Consider the following 11,843-nt stretch of genomic DNA (forward strand, 5'->3'; position numbering starts at 1 on the left):
TTTAGATTTGTCCGTGACCGGTAACAAATAAAGTATGAAGTAGAGTTATATTCAACTTTTGCTGAAAAGCCATAACTGTATGTTATACCATTCGTTTCAATGAATGATAATTATAATGTATTTACCTGTATTTTACATAATTGTTTGCGATTTATGTCAGCTGAAATGATTGAGTCCTTGCCATTCTATTGAAAAATTATTAGTCGATTCAACAAGCAAGCATTTTATATATGATATTGCGTTTTTTACCAGTATACATATAACATACAGAATTAAGCTGTAAGTATAGTACCTCTGTCTCCTAAGGACTCAACTGTATCCAGGCATGTCGTCAGATCTTTTATCGAGAGAAAAGTTCTACAGATTACCCATAGTCCAACGTAGTAATTCTTGAAAGATGATTGCCCAATTTCAATAAAATGTGAAGTTGAAAAGCCAATCACATATACAATCAAAGCTATCAGCATCAATATAAAACTGATCATTAAAATTTTCGAAACCATTTTTCTGTGACTGCAAGAGAGAAAGAACAATTTGAATAAACAAATATATTTCAGACTTTATATGATATGACTATTTGCCATTGTTTGTTGAAGACTGACATTCTGCGATTTTTAGTTTTTATGCTGATACTCATAATAAACATTCAGCAGGAAGAAATTACGCCGGGGCGGATCTAGGATCTTTAAAAGGGTGGTTCTCTAAAACTAAATATAAATTGCGAAGGTGAGCGAGGCAAAAATTTGTTTGGACGATTTAATGCTAAACAGTGATACATTTTCCAATCAATGGGGTGGGGTGTACGCCCTTTGTGTGTGAACTTTGAATTTCGTCTTTGCATTGCAATATTTTGATAGCAGATCACTGAGAAATTTCTTAAACGTTGCGAACATTTGAAATCGTCACAGAAAAATATTATATTAAAAGGAAGAAATAAATACACGGTTTATATATATATTATCGGTATCAGAGTGGACAGAAATTCATGTATGATGTATCCCGATTTAAGAACAATGTACGATTTTGGGCCCAATTGTATCTGAAATTGTCTTAGTTTACAGAATGGAATGTTAAAACTCTTTACTTTAATTAAAATTATGGACAGTGAAGACAGTAAAATCAGTGAAATGTCGAATTTACCAAAAAGTTTGTCAATTTGACACACAGATGATAAGAAATAATACACAAGCATCCCAAAAGATATGCACACATGAAGTGCATCTAATGCCTGTGTCAATTAAATGACCTCACAATCAAATTGCGTCATCTAGACTTTACGTTAGCTAATATTGTCATTTTCATTAGTAAGTTAAAAATGAAAAATGATAATTGTATCATCCAGTTATTTTATTTTCGAACAATTAACAGGCTCAAAAAAGCTCCAAATCGTATCTTTTCCATCGATTTCAAAAATATTATATTGAAGAATAGACGTGTTTACACTTTTAGGTTTATAGCCAAATTGTCTCCGAATGACATTTTGACGCATCAAACAATCACTCTTTAATAATGACGTCACATTGTTTTAAATTGTGCAGGAAAGTTTTGCGGGAAAGTGTGAATTAAAGTGATAGCAGACAAATTTGCATACAAGTTTACAGGGTAAATACGTATACAAAGAAAATGTGTATTTTTTTTGTTTCAGTAAACTGTTATTAATAAAATACTTAGACTTATACACTAAAATAATACATTTAATAGATTTAAGATAAATCAACAAAATATAGTACCCTTATATTGTTTGCACATAAGTTAAGAAAACGAAAGAAAATATATATTCTAATTTCATATCAAATATCGTAAATCATGTTTATTATTGGTGTAAAAATTCATAAATACTACAACCCTTCTTTTAAAAGATTAAAAGGGGATTTTTCATAACAAATATAATCTACAGAGTAAGTGAACCCTATAGAGCGGACTTGATACAAATGATATATATCAACTTTGCATTAAGCAACAATTAGAAATAAACCTACTATATGTTCGAGTACTACTGAATGTATGCTGCAAATATTGTCACTATTCTAAAGGCTTATAAGTTAACTTTATTACAAGGAGGTTTGTTTACAATGGTGATTTATTCTAATGTGGTTTCTTAAATATGTCGCTCAGTGCATCACTGCACTTTTATATCAAGAGATTTGATTTTATAGCTCATAGGATCATTTGCACTTTTATATTATACAAAATTCATTATATAAAAGATGTGTGTTTCCATATATCCTTGATGATATGTCCTATTTGTATAATGCTTATCCTTCCGGAACACTATTATTGATGAATAGATTGTGTAGTCATTTCATTTATACCGGAAAAAACTAAATTAATAATGTTTGAAGAATTACATCAATGAAAAATACTGTGCTGATTATAATCGTGGCAGTTAGTAGTATGTGTTAAGAATCTACTGGGACAATCTTTAGAATTAGAATATGTAAGTTATAAATTAAAGGAACTTGAATCTGCATGCAAATTGTGAATGTTCTTGTTTATCTCATCTTGGTTGAAAATACAAGAAAAAAAGCGGTAAAAATAGAATGTTTAAATGCAACACTTACTATATATACCTCTTCAACTCTATGGAAATTTGGATATCAACGTTTGCATTTATTAATGCCCACCGCGGGTTGGAAAAATGAAAATATCTAATGAAGCAATTTCGAAATTACCTACAAAAAAGAATGTAAATGCTACGTTCACATTAAGCGACATTTTTACAATAGTGAAATATTTTTCGATTGAAACGTTCTTTTGAACAACGTCAAACTCATCTTTTTATTGGGAACGTTGTGTAGCGCTCAGTTGTGCCATCACCGTCGACATTTTTTCAATAACCCGTATAGAGTGGACTTTGTTCTTATGTTGTACTATTATACCACTGTCACACGTTAGGGGGAGGGTTTGGGGCCAACAAACTAGTTAAACCTCGTCACATTCTGTATGTGCATGTCCAAAGTCAGTAGCCTGTAATTCAGTGGTTGTCGTTTGTTGCTGTATATCATATTTGTTTTTCGTTCATTGTTTTGTACATGTACATTAATCAGGCCGTTAGTTTTCTCGTTTGAATTGTATTACATTTGTCAGCTGGCTATGCTGTATTGGTTTTGCTCATTGTTGAAGGCAGTACAGTGACCTATAGTTGTTAATTTTACATCCTTTGGTCTCTGGTGGAGAGATGTCTCATTGGCAATCATACCACATCTTCTTATTTTTTTATTCAATATAAACATGAAAAACAAATCATTCATCAATTATATATTAAGCAACAATAAAAAATAGACCTACTATATTTACGAGTACCACTGAACGTATGCTCCAAGTATTGACATTATATCCTAAACCGAGAAAATGAGAAAACCGTTTACACTGATGAATTTTTTAATGTGAATTCTTAATTATATAGCTCAGCGGATCATTGCACATTACATGCATTAGATTATACAGAGATGATTTTATAAAGAAGTTTTTTATTTATATATCCTGGATGATATGGCAGAATTGTATCATGCTTATCTTTCCAGAACTCAATTATTTATGTATAGATTTTGTAGTCATTTCATTTCAACGGGAAAAAAACCTATTTTTGACTTTCTGTTTATTTGATATAGTTCAAAAGATACCTTTCTTTTCATTTCGAAAGGAATCCGAAATAACCGTGAAAAAAACAACGTATTAATTGATTTCCATGTGTACGATGATCACCTAATGATTGACCTTATGATAATATGATGTAGAGACAGGATCTACAGATTTTTTGTATACTTTTTTCTAAAAATATGGTTTCATTAAATCTGAGTAGGAGGAAACCTGAAAACAATTAAAGTTAGAAAATCATAGTTTTTTTTTTTAAATAACGGAGACATATTGCAGTAAAGAAGTAAGACTTATTGAAAAGAAAATCTTGCAATACATGTATACGAGTTGAAAAAAAAAAAATGGTTGGTGTAAACGCCATTTAGACGTCAACCAAACAACACAAAAGAACTAAAAGACATTAAGATATCAATAGCCAGTCTTCAACAATAGTGTCTATGTCAAGCTCTCACTAAATCGCCTCGAGTTTAAAACCAAGTAGTAAATAACCCCCAAAATGTCTGTCCATTTACAATAAACGCGTAGAAGGGGCAAACCTTTATAAAAAGAAATAGACTGTTTTAAAAAATAAAATACTTCATGTAGATTGAGATACATGCAATACATAAGACCTTTAGAATTATAGAAACAACCAAGTGCTCTTTTATAAGCAGGACGATTTCATTTAGTTTCTGTTTCATAATTACATTCTAAATGAAACATATTCACAAGTAGCAAACCGTTTAAATGTCAAATGCAACCTTAAAATGTAATAGTTAAAATATAGTAACTTTTTATAAAAATAAGGAGATGTGGTATGATTGCCAATGAGACAACTATCCACCAAAGTTCAAATGAAGTGGATGTCAGCAATTATAGGCAACCGTACGGCCTTTAACAATGAGAAAAACACATACCGTATAGTCAGCTATAAAAGGCCCCGACATGAAAAATATGAAAAAAAAATCAATTGAGCCTAATTTATATCAAAATAATTTACAAAAAACAAATATGACAGACATGAACCAACGACAACCACTGAACTACAGGCTCCTAACTTGGGACAAGCACATAAAGAATGTGGCGGGGTTAAACATATTTGTGAGCTTTCAACCACCCCTAACCTGGAACAGTGGTGTTACAGCACAACATAAGAACAAACTATAAAAATGTTATAATTAATTTTGTATTTAAAATCTTCAAGAAATACCAAAAGAAACTAACAGAAAATAAACTTTGTCCGGATTTGACTTTTCTGTTTTGATCCTTTCTCGTTATATCAGCTCTAGATCTTGAGCATTTGTAAACGGTTTCAAATTTTGAAATACTGTGTCATGGAGAATCAGTAAAGAGACATCAATTGTCGAAATGTGCATCTGAAATCTAAAGACTGATTAACACGAACCTCAATCAAAACTAGTGTTGATAGCAGGGGCTCTGAACGAATAAGCAGATTTTCTTCTTGAAGACCAAAGTTTCATTTCTGGTAGAGCAGTTACGGACCATAATCGCAAGGATTTTAATGTCTGGGCTTCTTAATCTAATAAAGTTTATATACACTTAAACAGCCTTAAGATTAAGGACCTGTCAGTTAAATTTGCGTGCATATTCCAACGGGCTGTTTTCCTTTTGATGAAAATGCGCTGATTTAGTCAACGAAGCGTAGCAAGGAGTACCTTTTCGATGTTTCGGAGTTTGTAGGTTTTCATCCATACAACCCAAAAAGCTAGAAATTACTCGATATGCTTCCCGGTCTAAGGTTTGCATTGGGTACCATGAAAACGATAAATCAATCAAACGGTGGTGCTTATAGTGGTTTCATTACGTTTCTGTGTATATATCATAATTCCGATGTCAAACATTTTTACGGACTTTTCATAACGGTGTGTTCAGATAATATCAACCTATCTATTTATCAGTAAATCTGACATACACTTAAATAAAAATTGAAGAAGTGTGCTATTGGCAATTTTTAGAAGCCATATAGTAGCTCTGATCAGACCTTCCCCTTTCTCGTTTATCTTTATACATCATCACTAATTACCGGATGTTACAATCAAATGTTGATGATATGTCCTAGTCACCTGTTATCATTTTAACATGGATGAAAAATTATATTGCCAAAAAGCTTAATTTTTAAGCTCTTGTTTGTTAATGTCTTTTCATGGTTACTTTTAACAACTGACAAATTAAAATACAGAGATATAAACATAAAACACGAATTAACAAATTAATGGATGAAATGAGTAGCAAGATATATGTTTTGATAGATTTAAGCTAAAGATTAGCTTGCAAGAATAAATAGTCCTTCCCTATTGACCAATTTGACTTTAATTGAAGTAAACAAGACATAATAGTGAACGAATTTTATTTTTTACTTCAGTGAATATGTATACAATACACACAAAAGAATAATATTCGTTATGGCTGGATACTTTTTCTAGATCAACATATTACGTGTCAGCTCATGAAATCTAAATAAGTTTAATGTTTACCACTGAAAATAATGTTTTCAGGAAGTTTTGTTTAAACAAAGTCTGAGATATTAATATTTTTTACTATCGTGTAAAGTGTTTTTTTTTTATCTAATTGAAAATAGTATTTATTTATAAGTGGTATGTATTTATGTTTTATATAACCCTGACTGTAATTCGTTATGCTTTACGTCTTCCGTAAAATCACATCATTTTGTTTATTGAAAAAATTATTTCTTAATTACAAAATATTAACTTTGCCTATTTTTTATAGAAGAGAACTTTTACCTCTCTTCATACTATGTTTTAATGGCTAAATTGTGAGAAGCGGTCAAGATATTGTAAAAACACTTTTTTAGTACACAATATTGAAAATAACAAAAATATTTTTTTCAAATCAACTGGAATTTAAAAAAAGGTAAGCAGTCATGCTGGCTGTCTTAAGGGTCAATGCATATTCCATTGTGACGAGTAGACGATTAAGCATAAATAATTGAAGTACATAGATTAAAGTAGAGTTCCCTATACTATATATGTTAGTGGACAAAATTATAAAACGCCACATGATAATCAATCTTTTCAAAATCTTTTTATTCTGGGTTATATTTTTATAACAAAATAAGGGTAGATTCGATAAAGTCCAAATATGGCTGTTATTTCTAGCGGCATGTTTTTTGTAAGATCTAAAATTAGGATCAATTGCCTATTACAAATATAACTCATAGACTAAAATAATGACTAGATAGAAAATAGGATTTTTTTTATTTGTTATTTACATTATATAACCGGGCGCAACTGATGAGTCTCATGTAGTAACAAATTAAAGGCCTATTATCTCTGATGTTGTTTTTTTTTCTTAATCCTTGAGATAATAAACGGAAATGCGATGAGTGAACGAAGCATAATAAAATATTTTTTTTAAAACTCTATTACACATCTGAATACCATTCTCGAAGTGATTTCATTCTCTGTTACATGTTTTAAATTGGTTAAAACTTCAAACTAAATTCCAATAATAAGTTCATGGCCAGTAAACTTACTATACCTGACCCATTATAATTTTTAAAAATATATATTACATTTAGGTTCATATATTTAGACTTTTTGAATTGTTTTGTGATATCATGAAACAGAGCCTTAATCATAATACAAAATTTTAAAATACATGTGTGAGTTTGTGTTTCTTATCATTAGTTTTCTAAAAATTGCGTAATTACACAAAAATGTCCTATTGTCATGATTATCTAAAATAAAACATCTGACTTGGGAAATATATTGTCACTGTTTTGAGTTTACATTTTAAAGAGAAGGAAAATTGTAGAGCAAATGTTTATACTGACTTATTTCAATGAGGAACTAAATCGGTTATAAGCCAATTATATATAATTGTATAATTGTACTGTTTATCGTCAATTGTTTGTATATTTTGAAATTAAAAAGAAGTGACTATCAACTTTCAAAAAGTGAGCTCGAATACTTGGAATGTAAACGTATAATCTAAACACCCAGTCTTTGATAGAACCATGCAAAAGGCTTATAAGTGGGTCCACATGACATGTCAACCAAATGTAATGAAATTTTGCACATATGTCATGATAGTCAAGAGAAAAAAAAACTAGCTTTAAAATTTGATTTAAGGCTTATTTTAGATTTTGCAGCGCCATCTATTGGAAAAGGCTTAATTTCCCAAAATTTCCACAAAAATGTCACAATTTTGTTACTCTGAATATGCTAGATATGGTTATGTTTAGCTGATATTTGAGTTGATTTTTATAACAAGCATCATTCGTCATTCGAAACTTGACAAAATGTTTTTGCTTGAGTATAGCTATATTTTGGGGCTGACCGGTCTAAAATGGGCATTTTGGACATATTTTGGATACTTCCTAAAAAGGTCAACAAAAAGACAGAAAATCTTTCTATAAAGGTTTACATGTGTGCTACAAGTTTTATGATTTTTGAGCTGGGGTCTCCTACACCGTTACCATGGCAACGGAATAAAAAAGTAATTTTCACATATTTTTCACAATAATCCGTGTATTTAATCATGAAAACTTATTTATCTTTTGACACTGGCTTATGCTATTTGGCATGAAAGTGTATTACAATAAGACAGTGTATCTCATAAAAATTCAAACCGTCAAATGACCTTGACCTTTGACCTCAAGGTAAAAACACTTGATACCTTTTCCTCTCCTACGATAAAGTCTTTTCTTCACCCTTGACAAAGTCTTTTCATACTTGACACACAAGTGCAGCACCTCAATATCATGTGTCACGTACCATGGATGATGACCTTGATCTTTGACCTTCAAGGTCAAATAAAAAGTCAAGGTCAAATATCTAATTTCATATGTCACCCTAAAACCAAACATATTCTTTCTTGTCATGTCAATATGAAAATGAAGAGATGTGGACTGATTGCTTATGAGACAACTATCCACGTCAGTTAAAATGAAGAGGTAGTAAGCAATTCATAGGCCACGGAACGTGCAAGACCTTTTTTAGTGCAGCTAAGGGTTTGTCCCTGGGGGTCATGTCCCGTCCCTCATAAAATAATGATGCTATTTAGATTTATCAGAACTCCATCCTTAACCCATATTTAATCTTAATTGCCTTTCTAGTTCATCATGAGGGACATGCCCTGCCCCCTACATACCATTCATGGTAAAATAGCTTGAAGTATGTTCATATCCCTACCTCTAAATCATAGATATATTCTCAATCAGCAAGACAACACTTTTGAGTACACCATATATGTTTTTGCTGTGGTTCGTGTCCCTTATATATCTGTTCAGATACCCACCCATAAACCATGTACTCAAATAAATATATCATGACTAGACCAATTAAGTGTAACATATATTGTGTCCCTCATGCCCTACCCCCTCGTTTCATAAATTGGTAAATATATGGAAAACAGTACATATTTCCATGCGTTAACCATATATTCTTATTTGCAATGACAATCTTTTTCTTACCAGAATGATTTCTACAGGGGAGACATTAGCTTTAATTCACTAAAACGGTTCTACCTAGTTGTAATTAAATTCAAAGACAATTTGGTAGAATTCTGACTTTATGCAGAAAAATATGAAATACTGTGAATACAGAACGTAATGTGTGTAATATTATTATTGCATATTCATGGTGACTGTCAAAAATGTGAGATTAATTAAAGCAAATTTAAATTATATTGAATATTGTACAAAAAATGAAATGTAACTTAGGTCATATCACAATCTGGGCCTTATAGGGGTAGCTACGTGTTGTGGGTTTTCCTGTTTGTTGCAGATCGTGTGGCGACCTCTGGGTGTACATTTTTGGTTAGTTAACTTCTGAGATGAAATATTGTCTCCTTGACATATACCACATATCTGCTCTTGTTGTCCCCCTCAGCATTTCATTGTGGCCAGGAATATATGAATGCTGTTCGATCGTCTGTCCGTCCGAGCATCGGTACGGATTGTAAACTTTCTAGCATAATTAATCGTTATCTAATTTAGATAAAATTTATGCAGTAGCTTTCTACAGACAACAGGTCAAGTTTGAAAATGAGCCTTGTACAAAAATTAAGTAGAGGGTAACATTGAAAATCTGTTTGTGTTATTCATATTGCAATAATTTTTAAATTTACAGAAATATATTTTGAATAATTGATTACTTCCTTATTTACATTTGATACTGATATATAAATTGATTATTTTTTGAAAATCTGTTCCAAGGCATTACGATGGAAGAATCTATCATAACTGTGAACATAATAAATTCGTTGAAATGGCTTACGACAATGGTACATGTGACTTTGATATTGACAGTGAAGACAAAGTCTAATGATAAAATATGAAAAATATTGAGTTAACAACTTTGAAGATTTATTTGTCTCTGTTGACAGTTATTAAAAGGTTAATAACTCTAATGCAAATATTTTAATCTCCTGAGAGTTTTGATTTATGACTTCTGTAGATCTTGCTTTTGACCCTAGACATGTTTTTCTTATTTTGAAATCAAGCAATTATTTGCATTGTAAAGATTAATTGATATACATTTGAACTATAACTGAATTAAAACCTAATATCTAAAAGCACTAAAAAAAGAGTATAACAAAAATACCCAACTCTAAGGTAAATCCAAAAAGGGAAGATCATGAAAACTGACAACATCAAACGTCAGACTTTAGAATCGTTCGTATAAAATTTGGTAGGAAACGGATCAGTCGGTTAAAAGTCTTTCATTGAAAAAAAGGTAAATATTCATCAACACTTGTATTTCATGGCAATAATTTCTTTTAACAGTCAATTGGCACTTTTGGTCATGCAACACAATAGTACATATACATGCTTCAATCATATTTTGTAAGAAGTTGTTTTGTTGATAAACATGTTTGCTTACAATTTCTGTTTATTTTTTAAAGCGTTCACGATATTTGGCAAACTGCCATTTTAGGGCAGTTACTATTATAGGTAGTCAAATGGTGGTTTCCAAAAGATTTGTATTTTTATATATCTTATTTAATTGATATTGTTTACAGTTTTGCGTTACTATTCATAGTTTCAAATTTATAGGCAAATTAGGGCCGAAAATATTTTAATGATGTTCAAAACTCTTATCATTTTGAATATGTAAACCTTTAGGGAAAACAATCCAAAGAATAGCATGAAATTTGAACGGAAAGAGACTTCATCCGTCGATAAGGTAATAGTCGTCTGCTATATATGTATCGTTTGTCATGCGAATCCTCACTCAGTACACAATGTCATGAAAGAGAAATAAACACAAATGGTAACTTACATATCAGACGATTATTCTCATGTCTAAAGATTTAAGTGATGTTAGTCGGGCTTTGAAACTCCGATCCATCAAATCAGTCAACCAATTTGTGAAGGTGACCGTAATACTTGTAACAATCTTCCTCATAACCTTGCTACCTTTGTAGTGGAGTTTTTGTATGATAAACGTACAGATAGGAAGCGATATTTCAACCAAATGTTCACGTGGCCTCGCTCAGTTTGGAGTTTCCCACTGGTCTGTATTTTGTTATCTTGATTTGTATATTCTAAATGGATCTATGAGATTTAAATTATGAGAAAACAACTATTGTTTTAATTTCTAGCCAAATTGATTGTCTAATTGGGATTACACCTTGGCTTTCCGGAACATTGACGGTATAAACGACAGTGGGTCTATATTGGCAAAAAGGGATGGACGTTTGTGCGCACAAGGAAATGGCTTAACCGCATTACATTGTGTGCCTGTATTAAACCTCGATTATAATTACTCCTCATTTTAGGTGGAGTTAATGTGGGGCGAACCCGGGTTGATTACATCGCCTTCTATATGTGAACGTAAAGTGGAGTTGATGTGAGGTTGTTGCTTTGGTGACACATGACGTTTTCTGACGTCTTTGAAATTCCAGCAGTCATATTATGAGAGAAACATATATGAATCAATTTTTAGCGGTCTAATGAGGGACAAAGAGAAGAGAAGAATTTAGATCTCTATATTGGATAGAAAGCGAGATACGTAAGGAGCTTTATTCCTCCACAAGGAAAAGGCTACTAGTTTCGCGTGGGGGTACCCAAATTTAACCTATTTTGAAAAATATTACTTTTTAACATGTCTAATAGGATTTATTTTCTAATAAGCATGCTAGTGAAATTATTTCAACTGACTAGAGTGTACCCAAATTGCATCTATTTTGAGGTTTTTTTTTCACCTTAGTTTATTAAAGATATTTAAGATTTAGAAACACATTCCTTCCTGTGTTTATTTTGTAGATGATGTATCCCGGAC

General features: G+C 31.4%; 1 protein-coding gene across 1 annotated transcript in view; it reads right to left on the reverse strand.

Moving 5' to 3' along the window:
• The window catches only part of LOC127723983 (uncharacterized), a 40,048-nt gene extending 36,670 nt beyond the window's left edge, over nt 1-3,378 (reverse strand). The window contains exons 1-3 of the mRNA XM_052230690.1: nt 3,289-3,378; nt 2,562-2,672; nt 293-513 (exon numbers count right to left, since the gene is read on the reverse strand). The gene's annotated coding sequence lies outside the window, so the exon portion shown is untranslated. The remainder of the gene's footprint in view (nt 1-292; nt 514-2,561; nt 2,673-3,288) is intronic.
• Nucleotides 3,379-11,843: the final 8,465 nt, after the last annotated feature.

The sequence above is a fragment of the Mytilus californianus genome, unplaced genomic scaffold, assembly GCF_021869535.1.
Source record: "Mytilus californianus isolate M0D057914Y unplaced genomic scaffold, xbMytCali1.0.p SCAF_14, whole genome shotgun sequence".
NCBI lineage: Eukaryota > Metazoa > Mollusca > Bivalvia > Mytilida > Mytilidae > Mytilus > Mytilus californianus.